General features: G+C 37.5%; 1 protein-coding gene across 1 annotated transcript in view; it reads left to right on the top strand.

Moving 5' to 3' along the window:
• Positions 1-13,631, top strand: part of LOC124002279 (son of sevenless homolog 2-like) — a 98,665-nt gene that overhangs the window by 1,368 nt on the left and 83,666 nt on the right. The window lies entirely within an intron of this gene.

Genomic DNA, 13,631 nt, shown 5'->3' with positions numbered 1-13,631 from the left:
CATACCTTCAGAATCTACAAATAACAGTCTGCTACATACCTTCAGAATCCACAAACAACAGTCTGCTACATACCTTCAGAATAAACAACAGTCTGCTACATACCTTCAGAATCTACAAATAACAGTCTGCTACATACCTTCAGAATCCACAAACAACAGTCTGCTACATACCTTCAGAATAAACAACAGTCTGCTACATACCTTCAGAATCTACAAATAACAGTCTGCTACATACCTTCAGAATAAACAACAGTCTGCTACATACCTTCAGAATCTACAAATAACAGTCTGCTACATACCTTCAGAATAAACAACAGTCTGCTACATACCTTCAGAATAAACAACAGTCTGCTACATACCTTCAGAATAAACAACAGTCTGCTACATACCCTCAGAATAAACAACAGTCTGCTACATACCCTCAGAATAAACAAACAGTCTGCTACATACCCTCAGAATAAACAACAGTCTGCTACATACCTTCAGAATAAACAACAGTCTGCTACATACCTTCCGAATAAACAAACAGTCTGCTACATACCTTCAGAATAAACAACAGTCTGCTACATACCTTCAGAATCTACAAATAACAGTCTGCTACATACCTTCAGAATCTACAAATAACAGTCTGCTACATACCTTCAGAATCCACAAACAACAGTCTGCTACATACCTTCAGAATAAACAACAGTCTGCTACATACCTTCAGAATCCACAAACAACAGTCTGCTACATGCCTTCAGAATAAACAACAGTCTGCTACATACCTTCAGAATCTACAAATAACAGTCTGCTACATACCTTCAGAATCCACAAACAGTCTGCTACATATCTTCAGAATCTACAAATAACAGTCTGCTACATACCTTCAGAATAAACAACAGTCTGCTACATACCTTCAGAATCTACAAATAACAGTCTGCTACATACCTTCAGAATAAACAACAGTCTGCTACATACCTTCAGAATAAACAACAGTCTGCTACATACCCTCAGAATAAACAACAGTCTGCTACATACCTTCAGAATAAACAACAGTCTGCTACATACCTTCAGAATCCACAAACAACAGTCTGCTACATACCTTCAGAATCTACAAACAACAGTCTGCTACATACCTTCAGAATAAACAAACAGTCTGCTACATACCTTCAGAATAAACAAACAGTCTGCTACATACCTTCAGAATCTACAAACAACCGTCTGCTACATACCTTTGTAAAACACCTTAACTGATGCAAAATGGTGGTCCTTCTGTAGCTCAGTTGGTAGAGCATGGCGCTTGTAACGCCAGGGTAGTGGGTTCGATCCCCGGGACCACCCATACGTAGAATGTATGCACACATGACTGTAAGTCGCTTTGGATAAAAGCGTCTGCTAAATGGCATATATTATTATATTATAAATAACAGTCTGCTACATACCCCCAGAATCCACAAACAACAGTCTGCTACATACCTTCAGAATAAACAAACAGTCTGCTACATACCCTCAGAATAAACAAACAGTCTGCTACATACCTTCAGAATCCACAAATAACAGTCTGCTACATACCCTCAGAATAAACAACAGTCTGCTACATACCTTCAGAATCCACAAATAACAGTCTGCTACATACCTTCAGAATAAACAAACAGTCTGCTACATACCTTCAGAATAAACAAACAGTCTGCTACATACCTTCAGAATCCACAAACAACAGTCTGCTACATACCTTCAGAATAAACAAACAGTCTGCTACATACCTTCAGAATAAACAAACAGTCTGCTACATACCTTCAGAATAAACAAACAGTCTGCTACATACCTTCAGAATAAACAAACAGTCTGCTACATACCTTCAGAATAAACAAACAGCCTGCTACATACCTTCAGAATAAACAAACAGTCTGCTACATACCTTCAGAATAAACAACAGTCTGCTACATACCTTCAGAATAAACAAACAGCCTGCTACATACCTTCAGAATAAACAACAGTCTGCTACATACCTTCAGAATCTACAAATAACAGTCTGCTACATACCTTCAGAATCTACAAACAACAGTCTGCTACATACCTTCAGAATAAACAAACAGTCTGCTACATACCTTCAGAATAAACAAACAGTCTGCTACATACCTTCAGAATAAACAAACAGTCTGCTACATACCTTCAGAATAAACAAACAGTCTGCTACATACCTTCAGAATAAACAACAGTCTGCTACATACCTTCAGAATAAACAAACAGTCTGCTACATACCTTCAGAATAAACAACAGTCTGCTACATACCTTCAGAATCTACAAATAACAGTCTGCTACATACCTTCAGAATCTACAAATAACAGTCTGCTACATACCTTCAGAATAAACAACAGTCTGCTACATACCTTCAGAATCTACAAATAACAGTCTGCTACATACCTTCAGAATCCACAAACAACAGTCTGCTACATACCTTCAGAATAAACAACAGTCTGCTACATACCTTCAGAATCTACAAATAACAGTCTGCTACATACCTTCAGAATCCACAAACAACAGTCTGCTACATACCTTCAGAATAAACAACAGTCTGCTACATACCTTCAGAATCTACAAATAACAGTCTGCTACATACCTTCAGAATAAACAACAGTCTGCTACATACCTTCAGAATCTACAAATAACAGTCTGCTACATACCTTCAGAATAAACAACAGTCTGCTACATACCTTCAGAATAAACAACAGTCTGCTACATACCTTCAGAATCTACAAATAACAGTCTGCTACATACCTTCAGAATACAAACAACAGTCTGCTACATACCTTCAGAATAAACAACAGTCTGCTACATACCTTCAGAATCTACAAATAACAGTCTGCTACATACCTTCAGAATAAACAACAGTCTGCTACATACCTTCAGAATAAACAACAGTCTGCTACATACCTTCAGAATCTACAAATAACAGTCTGCTACATACCTTCAGAATAAACAACAGTCTGCTACATACCTTCAGAATCTACAAATAACAGTCTGCTACATACCTTCAGAATAAACAACAGTCTGCTACATACCTTCAGAATAAACAACAGTCTGCTACATACCCTCAGAATAAACAACAGTCTGCTACATACCCTCAGAATAAACAAACAGTCTGCTACATACCCTCAGAATAAACAACAGTCTGCTACATACCTTCAGAATAAACAACAGTCTGCTACATACCTTCCGAATAAACAAACAGTCTGCTACATACCTTCAGAATAAACAACAGTCTGCTACATACCTTCAGAATCTACAAATAACAGTCTGCTACATACCTTCAGAATCTACAAATAACAGTCTGCTACATACCTTCAGAATCCACAAACAACAGTCTGCTACATACCTTCAGAATAAACAACAGTCTGCTACATACCTTCAGAATCCACAAACAACAGTCTGCTACATGCCTTCAGAATAAACAACAGTCTGCTACATACCTTCAGAATCTACAAATAACAGTCTGCTACATACCTTCAGAATCCACAAACAGTCTGCTACATATCTTCAGAATCTACAAATAACAGTCTGCTACATACCTTCAGAATAAACAACAGTCTGCTACATACCTTCAGAATCTACAAATAACAGTCTGCTACATACCTTCAGAATAAACAACAGTCTGCTACATACCTTCAGAATAAACAACAGTCTGCTACATACCCTCAGAATAAACAACAGTCTGCTACATACCTTCAGAATAAACAACAGTCTGCTACATACCTTCAGAATCCACAAACAACAGTCTGCTACATACCTTCAGAATCTACAAACAACAGTCTGCTACATACCTTCAGAATAAACAAACAGTCTGCTACATACCTTCAGAATAAACAAACAGTCTGCTACATACCCTCAGAATAAACAAACAGTCTGCTACATACCTTCAGAATCCACAAATAACAGTCTGCTACATACCCTCAGAATAAACAACAGTCTGCTACATACCTTCAGAATCCACAAATAACAGTCTGCTACATACCTTCAGAATAAACAAACAGTCTGCTACATACCTTCAGAATAAACAAACAGTCTGCTACATACCTTCAGAATCCACAAACAACAGTCTGCTACATACCTTCAGAATAAACAAACAGTCTGCTACATACCTTCAGAATAAACAAACAGTCTGCTACATACCTTCAGAATAAACAAACAGTCTGCTACATACCTTCAGAATAAACAAACAGTCTGCTACATACCTTCAGAATAAACAAACAGCCTGCTACATACCTTCAGAATAAACAAACAGTCTGCTACATACCTTCAGAATAAACAACAGTCTGCTACATACCTTCAGAATAAACAAACAGCCTGCTACATACCTTCAGAATAAACAACAGTCTGCTACATACCTTCAGAATCTACAAATAACAGTCTGCTACATACCTTCAGAATCTACAAACAACAGTCTGCTACATACCTTCAGAATAAACAAACAGTCTGCTACATACCTTCAGAATAAACAAACAGTCTGCTACATACCTTCAGAATAAACAAACAGTCTGCTACATACCTTCAGAATAAACAAACAGTCTGCTACATACCTTCAGAATAAACAACAGTCTGCTACATACCTTCAGAATAAACAAACAGTCTGCTACATACCTTCAGAATAAACAACAGTCTGCTACATACCTTCAGAATCTACAAATAACAGTCTGCTACATACCTTCAGAATCTACAAATAACAGTCTGCTACATACCTTCAGAATAAACAACAGTCTGCTACATACCTTCAGAATCTACAAATAACAGTCTGCTACATACCTTCAGAATCCACAAACAACAGTCTGCTACATACCTTCAGAATAAACAACAGTCTGCTACATACCTTCAGAATCTACAAATAACAGTCTGCTACATACCTTCAGAATCCACAAACAACAGTCTGCTACATACCTTCAGAATAAACAACAGTCTGCTACATACCTTCAGAATCTACAAATAACAGTCTGCTACATACCTTCAGAATAAACAACAGTCTGCTACATACCTTCAGAATCTACAAATAACAGTCTGCTACATACCTTCAGAATAAACAACAGTCTGCTACATACCTTCAGAATAAACAACAGTCTGCTACATACCTTCAGAATCTACAAATAACAGTCTGCTACATACCTTCAGAATCCACAAACAACAGTCTGCTACATACCTTCAGAATAAACAACAGTCTGCTACATACCTTCAGAATCTACAAATAACAGTCTGCTACATACCTTCAGAATCCACAAACAACAGTCTGCTACATACCTTCAGAATAAACAACAGTCTGCTACATACCTTCAGAATCTACAAATAACAGTCTGCTACATACCTTCAGAATAAACAACAGTCTGCTACATACCTTCAGAATCTACAAATAACAGTCTGCTACATACCTTCAGAATAAACAACAGTCTGCTACATACCTTCAGAATAAACAACAGTCTGCTACATACCCTCAGAATAAACAACAGTCTGCTACATACCCTCAGAATAAACAAACAGTCTGCTACATACCCTCAGAATAAACAACAGTCTGCTACATACCTTCAGAATAAACAACAGTCTGCTACATACCTTCCGAATAAACAAACAGTCTGCTACATACCTTCAGAATAAACAACAGTCTGCTACATACCTTCAGAATCTACAAATAACAGTCTGCTACATACCTTCAGAATCTACAAATAACAGTCTGCTACATACCTTCAGAATCCACAAACAACAGTCTGCTACATACCTTCAGAATAAACAACAGTCTGCTACATACCTTCAGAATCCACAAACAACAGTCTGCTACATGCCTTCAGAATAAACAACAGTCTGCTACATACCTTCAGAATCTACAAATAACAGTCTGCTACATACCTTCAGAATCCACAAACAGTCTGCTACATATCTTCAGAATCTACAAATAACAGTCTGCTACATACCTTCAGAATAAACAACAGTCTGCTACATACCTTCAGAATCTACAAATAACAGTCTGCTACATACCTTCAGAATAAACAACAGTCTGCTACATACCTTCAGAATAAACAACAGTCTGCTACATACCCTCAGAATAAACAACAGTCTGCTACATACCTTCAGAATAAACAACAGTCTGCTACATACCTTCAGAATCCACAAACAACAGTCTGCTACATACCTTCAGAATCTACAAACAACAGTCTGCTACATACCTTCAGAATAAACAAACAGTCTGCTACATACCTTCAGAATAAACAAACAGTCTGCTACATACCTTCAGAATCTACAAACAACCGTCTGCTACATACCTTTGTAAAAACCTTAACTGATGCAAAATGGTGGTCCTTCATAGCTCAGTTCAGAGCATAAACAACAGGGTCTGGGTTCGATACGGGACCACCCATACGTAGAATGTATGCAACATGACTGTAAGTCTGCTGGATAAAAGCGTCTGCTAAATGGCATATATTATTATATTATAAATAACAGTCTGCTACATACCCCCAGAATCCACAAACAACAGTCTGCTACATACCTTCAGAATAAACAAACAGTCTGCTACATACCCTCAGAATAAACAAACAGTCTGCTACATACCTTCAGAATCCACAAATAACAGTCTGCTACATACCCTCAGAATAAACAACAGTCTGCTACATACCTTCAGAATCCACAAATAACAGTCTGCTACATACCTTCAGAATAAACAAACAGTCTGCTACATACCTTCAGAATAAACAAACAGTCTGCTACATACCTTCAGAATCCACAAACAACAGTCTGCTACATACCTTCAGAATAAACAAACAGTCTGCTACATACCTTCAGAATAAACAAACAGTCTGCTACATACCTTCAGAATAAACAAACAGTCTGCTACATACCTTCAGAATAAACAAACAGTCTGCTACATACCTTCAGAATAAACAAACAGCCTGCTACATACCTTCAGAATAAACAAACAGTCTGCTACATACCTTCAGAATAAACAACAGTCTGCTACATACCTTCAGAATAAACAAACAGCCTGCTACATACCTTCAGAATAAACAACAGTCTGCTACATACCTTCAGAATCTACAAATAACAGTCTGCTACATACCTTCAGAATCTACAAATAACAGTCTGCTACATACCTTCAGAATAAACAACAGTCTGCTACATACCTTCAGAATCTACAAATAACAGTCTGCTACATACCTTCAGAATCCACAAACAACAGTCTGCTACATACCTTCAGAATAAACAACAGTCTGCTACATACCTTCAGAATCTACAAATAACAGTCTGCTACATACCTTCAGAATCCACAAACAACAGTCTGCTACATACCTTCAGAATAAACAACAGTCTGCTACATACCTTCAGAATCTACAAATAACAGTCTGCTACATACCTTCAGAATAAACAACAGTCTGCTACATACCTTCAGAATCTACAAATAACAGTCTGCTACATACCTTCAGAATAAACAACAGTCTGCTACATACCTTCAGAATAAACAACAGTCTGCTACATACCCTCAGAATAAACAACAGTCTGCTACATACCCTCAGAATAAACAAACAGTCTGCTACATACCCTCAGAATAAACAACAGTCTGCTACATACCTTCAGAATAAACAACAGTCTGCTACATACCTTCAGAATAAACAAACAGTCTGCTACATACCTTCAGAATAAACAACAGTCTGCTACATACCTTCAGAATCTACAAATAACAGTCTGCTACATACCTTCAGAATAAACAACAGTCTGCTACATACCTTCAGAATCTACAAATAACAGTCTGCTACATACCTTCAGAATAAACAACAGTCTGCTACATACCTTCAGAATAAACAACAGTCTGCTACATACCCTCAGAATAAACAACAGTCTGCTACATACCCTCAGAATAAACAAACAGTCTGCTACATACCCTCAGAATAAACAACAGTCTGCTACATACCTTCAGAATAAACAACAGTCTGCTACATACCTTCAGAATAAACAAACAGTCTGCTACATACCTTCAGAATAAACAACAGTCTGCTACATACCTTCAGAATCTACAAACAACAGTCTGCTACATGCCTTCAGAATCTACAAATAACAGTCTGCTACATACCTTCAGAATCCACAAACAACAGTCTGCTACATACCTTCAGAATAAACAACAGTCTGCTACATACCTTCAGAATCTACAAATAACAGTCTGCTACATACCTTCAGAATCCACAAACAATAGTCTGCTACATACCTTCAGAATAAACACACAGTCTGCTACATACCCTCAGAATAAACAACAGTCTGCTACATACCTTCAGAATAAACAAACAGTCTGCTACATACCTTCAGAATAAACAACAGTCTGCTACATACCTTCAGAATCTACAAATAACAGTCTGCTACATACCTTCAGAATAAACAACAGTCTGCTACATACCTTCAGAATCTACAAATAACAGTCTGCTACATACCTTCAGAATAAACAACAGTCTGTTACATACCTTCAGAATCTACAAATAACAGTCTGCTACATACCTTCAGAATAAACAACAGTCTGCTACATACCTTCAGAATAAACAACAGTCTGCTACATACCCTCAGAATAAACAAACAGTCTGCTACATACCCTCAGAATAAACAACAGTCTGCTACATACCTTCAGAATAAACAACAGTCTGCTACATACCCTCAGAATAAACAACAGTCTGCTACATACCTTCAGAATAAACAACAGTCTGCTACATACCTTCAGAATCCACAAACAACAGTCTGCTACATACCTTCAGAATCTACAAACAACAGTCTGCTACATACCTTCAGAATAAACAAACAGTCTGCTACATACCTTCAGAATAAACAAACAGTCTGCTACATACCTTCAGAATCTACAAACAACCGTCTGCTACATACCTTTGTAAAACACCTTAACTGATGCAAAATGGTGGTCCTTCTGTAGCTCAGTTGGTAGAGCATGGCGCTTGTAACGCCAGGGTAATCCCGGGACCACCCATACGTAGAATGTATGCACACATGACTGTAAGTCGCTTTGGAAAAACGTCTGCTAAATGGCATATATTATTATATTATAAATAACAGTCTGCTACATACCCCAGAATCCACAAACAACAGTCTGCTACATACCTTCAGAATAAACAAACAGTCTGCTACATACCCTCAGAATAAACAAACAGTCTGCTACATACCTTCAGAATCCACAAATAACAGTCTGCTACATACCCTCAGAATAAACAACAGTCTGCTACATACCTTCAGAATCCACAAATAACAGTCTGCTACATACCTTCAGAATAAACAAACAGTCTGCTACATACCTTCAGAATAAACAAACAGTCTGCTACATACCTTCAGAATCCACAAACAACAGTCTGCTACATACCTTCAGAATAAACAAACAGTCTGCTACATACCTTCAGAATAAACAAACAGTCTGCTACATACCTTCAGAATAAACAAACAGTCTGCTACATACCTTCAGAATAAACAAACAGTCTGCTACATACCTTCAGAATAAACAAACAGCCTGCTACATACCTTCAGAATAAACAAACAGTCTGCTACATACCTTCAGAATAAACAACAGTCTGCTACATACCTTCAGAATAAACAAACAGCCTGCTACATACCTTCAGAATAAACAACAGTCTGCTACATACCTTCAGAATCTACAAATAACAGTCTGCTACATACCTTCAGAATCTACAAACAACAGTCTGCTACATACCTTCAGAATAAACAAACAGTCTGCTACATACCTTCAGAATAAACAAACAGTCTGCTACATACCTTCAGAATAAACAAACAGTCTGCTACATACCTTCAGAATAAACAAACAGTCTGCTACATACCTTCAGAATAAACAACAGTCTGCTACATACCTTCAGAATAAACAAACAGTCTGCTACATACCTTCAGAATAAACAACAGTCTGCTACATACCTTCAGAATCTACAAATAACAGTCTGCTACATACCTTCAGAATCTACAAATAACAGTCTGCTACATACCTTCAGAATAAACAACAGTCTGCTACATACCTTCAGAATCTACAAATAACAGTCTGCTACATACCTTCAGAATCCACAAACAACAGTCTGCTACATACCTTCAGAATAAACAACAGTCTGCTACATACCTTCAGAATCTACAAATAACAGTCTGCTACATACCTTCAGAATCCACAAACAACAGTCTGCTACATACCTTCAGAATAAACAACAGTCTGCTACATACCTTCAGAATCTACAAATAACAGTCTGCTACATACCTTCAGAATAAACAACAGTCTGCTACATACCTTCAGAATCTACAAATAACAGTCTGCTACATACCTTCAGAATAAACAACAGTCTGCTACATACCTTCAGAATAAACAACAGTCTGCTACATACCTTCAGAATCTACAAATAACAGTCTGCTACATACCTTCAGAATCCACAAACAACAGTCTGCTACATACCTTCAGAATAAACAACAGTCTGCTACATACCTTCAGAATCTACAAATAACAGTCTGCTACATACCTTCAGAATCCACAAACAACAGTCTGCTACATACCTTCAGAATAAACAACAGTCTGCTACATACCTTCAGAATCTACAAATAACAGTCTGCTACATACCTTCAGAATAAACAACAGTCTGCTACATACCTTCAGAATCTACAAATAACAGTCTGCTACATACCTTCAGAATAAACAACAGTCTGCTACATACCTTCAGAATAAACAACAGTCTGCTACATACCCTCAGAATAAACAACAGTCTGCTACATACCCTCAGAATAAACAAACAGTCTGCTACATACCCTCAGAATAAACAACAGTCTGCTACATACCTTCCGAATAAACAAACAGTCTGCTACATACCTTCAGAATAAACAACAGTCTGCTACATACCTTCAGAATCTACAAATAACAGTCTGCTACATACCTTCAGAATCTACAAATAACAGTCTGCTACATACCTTCAGAATCCACAAACAACAGTCTGCTACATACCTTCAGAATAAACAACAGTCTGCTACATACCTTCAGAATCCACAAACAACAGTCTGCTACATGCCTTCAGAATAAACAACAGTCTGCTACATACCTTCAGAATCTACAAATAACAGTCTGCTACATACCTTCAGAATCCACAAACAGTCTGCTACATATCTTCAGAATCTACAAATAACAGTCTGCTACATACCTTCAGAATAAACAACAGTCTGCTACATACCTTCAGAATCTACAAATAACAGTCTGCTACATACCTTCAGAATAAACAACAGTCTGCTACATACCTTCAGAATAAACAACAGTCTGCTACATACCCTCAGAATAAACAACAGTCTGCTACATACCTTCAGAATAAACAACAGTCTGCTACATACCTTCAGAATCCACAAACAACAGTCTGCTACATACCTTCAGAATCTACAAACAACAGTCTGCTACATACCTTCAGAATAAACAAACAGTCTGCTACATACCTTCAGAATAAACAAACAGTCTGCTACATACCTTCAGAATCTACAAACAACCGTCTGCTACATACCTTTGTAAAACACCTTAACTGATGCAAAATGGTGGTCCTTCTGTAGCTCAGTTGGTAGAGCATGGCGCTTGTAACGCCAGGGTAGTGGGTTCGATCCCCGGGACCACCCATACGTAGAATGTATGCACACATGACTGTAAGTCGCTTTGGATAAAAGCGTCTGCTAAATGGCATATATTATTATATTATAAATAACAGTCTGCTACATACCCCCAGAATCCACAAACAACAGTCTGCTACATACCTTCAGAATAAACAACAGTCTGCTACATACCCTCAGAATAAACAAACAGTCTGCTACATACCTTCAGAATAAACAACAGTCTGCTACATACCTTCAGAATAAACAAACAGCCTGCTACATACCTTCAGAATAAACAACAGTCTGCTACATACCTTCAGAATCTACAAATAACAGTCTGCTACATACCTTCAGAATCTACAAATAACAGTCTGCTACATACCTTCAGAATAAACAACAGTCTGCTACATACCTTCAGAATCTACAAATAACAGTCTGCTACATACCTTCAGAATAAAACAACAGTCTGCTACATACCTTCAGAATAAACAACAGTCTGCTACATACCTTCAGAATCTACAAATAACAGTCTGCTACATACCTTCAGAATCCACAAACAACAGTCTGCTACATACCTTCAGAATAAACAACAGTCTGCTACATACCTTCAGAATCTACAAATAACAGTCTGCTACATACCTTCAGAATAAACAACAGTCTGCTACATACCTTCAGAATCTACAAATAACAGTCTGCTACATACCTTCAGAATAAACAACAGTCTGCTACATACCTTCAGAATAAACAACAGTCTGCTACATACCCTCAGAATAAACAACAGTCTGCTACATACCCTCAGAATAAACAAACAGTCTGCTACATACCCTCAGAATAAACAACAGTCTGCTACATACCTTCAGAATAAACAACAGTCTGCTACATACCTTCAGAATAAACAAACAGTCTGCTACATACCTTCAGAATAAACAACAGTCTGCTACATACCTTCAGAATCTACAAATAACAGTCTGCTACATACCTTCAGAATAAACAACAGTCTGCTACATACCTTCAGAATCTACAAATAACAGTCTGCTACATACCTTCAGAATAAACAACAGTCTGCTACATACCTTCAGAATAAACAACAGTCTGCTACATACCCTCAGAATAAACAACAGTCTGCTACATACCCTCAGAATAAACAAACAGTCTGCTACATACCCTCAGAATAAACAACAGTCTGCTACATACCTTCAGAATAAACAACAGTCTGCTACATACCTTCAGAATAAACAAACAGTCTGCTACATACCTTCAGAATAAACAACAGTCTGCTACATACCTTCAGAATCTACAAACAACAGTCTGCTACATGCCTTCAGAATCTACAAATAACAGTCTGCTACATACCTTCAGAATCCACAAACAACAGTCTGCTACATACCTTCAGAATAAACAACAGTCTGCTACATACCTTCAGAATCTACAAATAACAGTCTGCTACATACCTTCAGAATCCACAAACAATAGTCTGCTACATACCTTCAGAATAAACACACAGTCTGCTACATACCCTCAGAATAAACAACAGTCTGCTACATACCTTCAGAATAAACAAACAGTCTGCTACATACCTTCAGAATAAACAACAGTCTGCTACATACCTTCAGAATCTACAAATAACAGTCTGCTACATACCTTCAGAATAAACAACAGTCTGCTACATACCTTCAGAATCTACAAATAACAGTCTGCTACATACCTTCAGAATAAACAACAGTCTGTTACATACCTTCAGAATCTACAAATAACAGTCTGCTACATACCTTCAGAATAAACAACAGTCTGCTACATACCTTCAGAATAAACAACAGTCTGCTACATACCCTCAGAATAAACAAACAGTCTGCTACATACCCTCAGAATAAACAACAGTCTGCTACATACCTTCAGAATAAACAACAGTCTGCTACATACCTTCAGAATAAACAAACAGTCTGCTACATACCTTCAGAATAAACAAACAGTCTGCTACATACCTTCAGAATCTACAAATAACAGTCTGCTACATACCTTCAGAATCT

The sequence above is a fragment of the Oncorhynchus gorbuscha genome, linkage group LG17, assembly GCF_021184085.1.
Source record: "Oncorhynchus gorbuscha isolate QuinsamMale2020 ecotype Even-year linkage group LG17, OgorEven_v1.0, whole genome shotgun sequence".
NCBI lineage: Eukaryota > Metazoa > Chordata > Actinopteri > Salmoniformes > Salmonidae > Oncorhynchus > Oncorhynchus gorbuscha.
The sequence above is the reverse complement of the archived record's forward strand: the minus strand, read 5'-3'. Positions and strand labels throughout refer to the sequence as shown.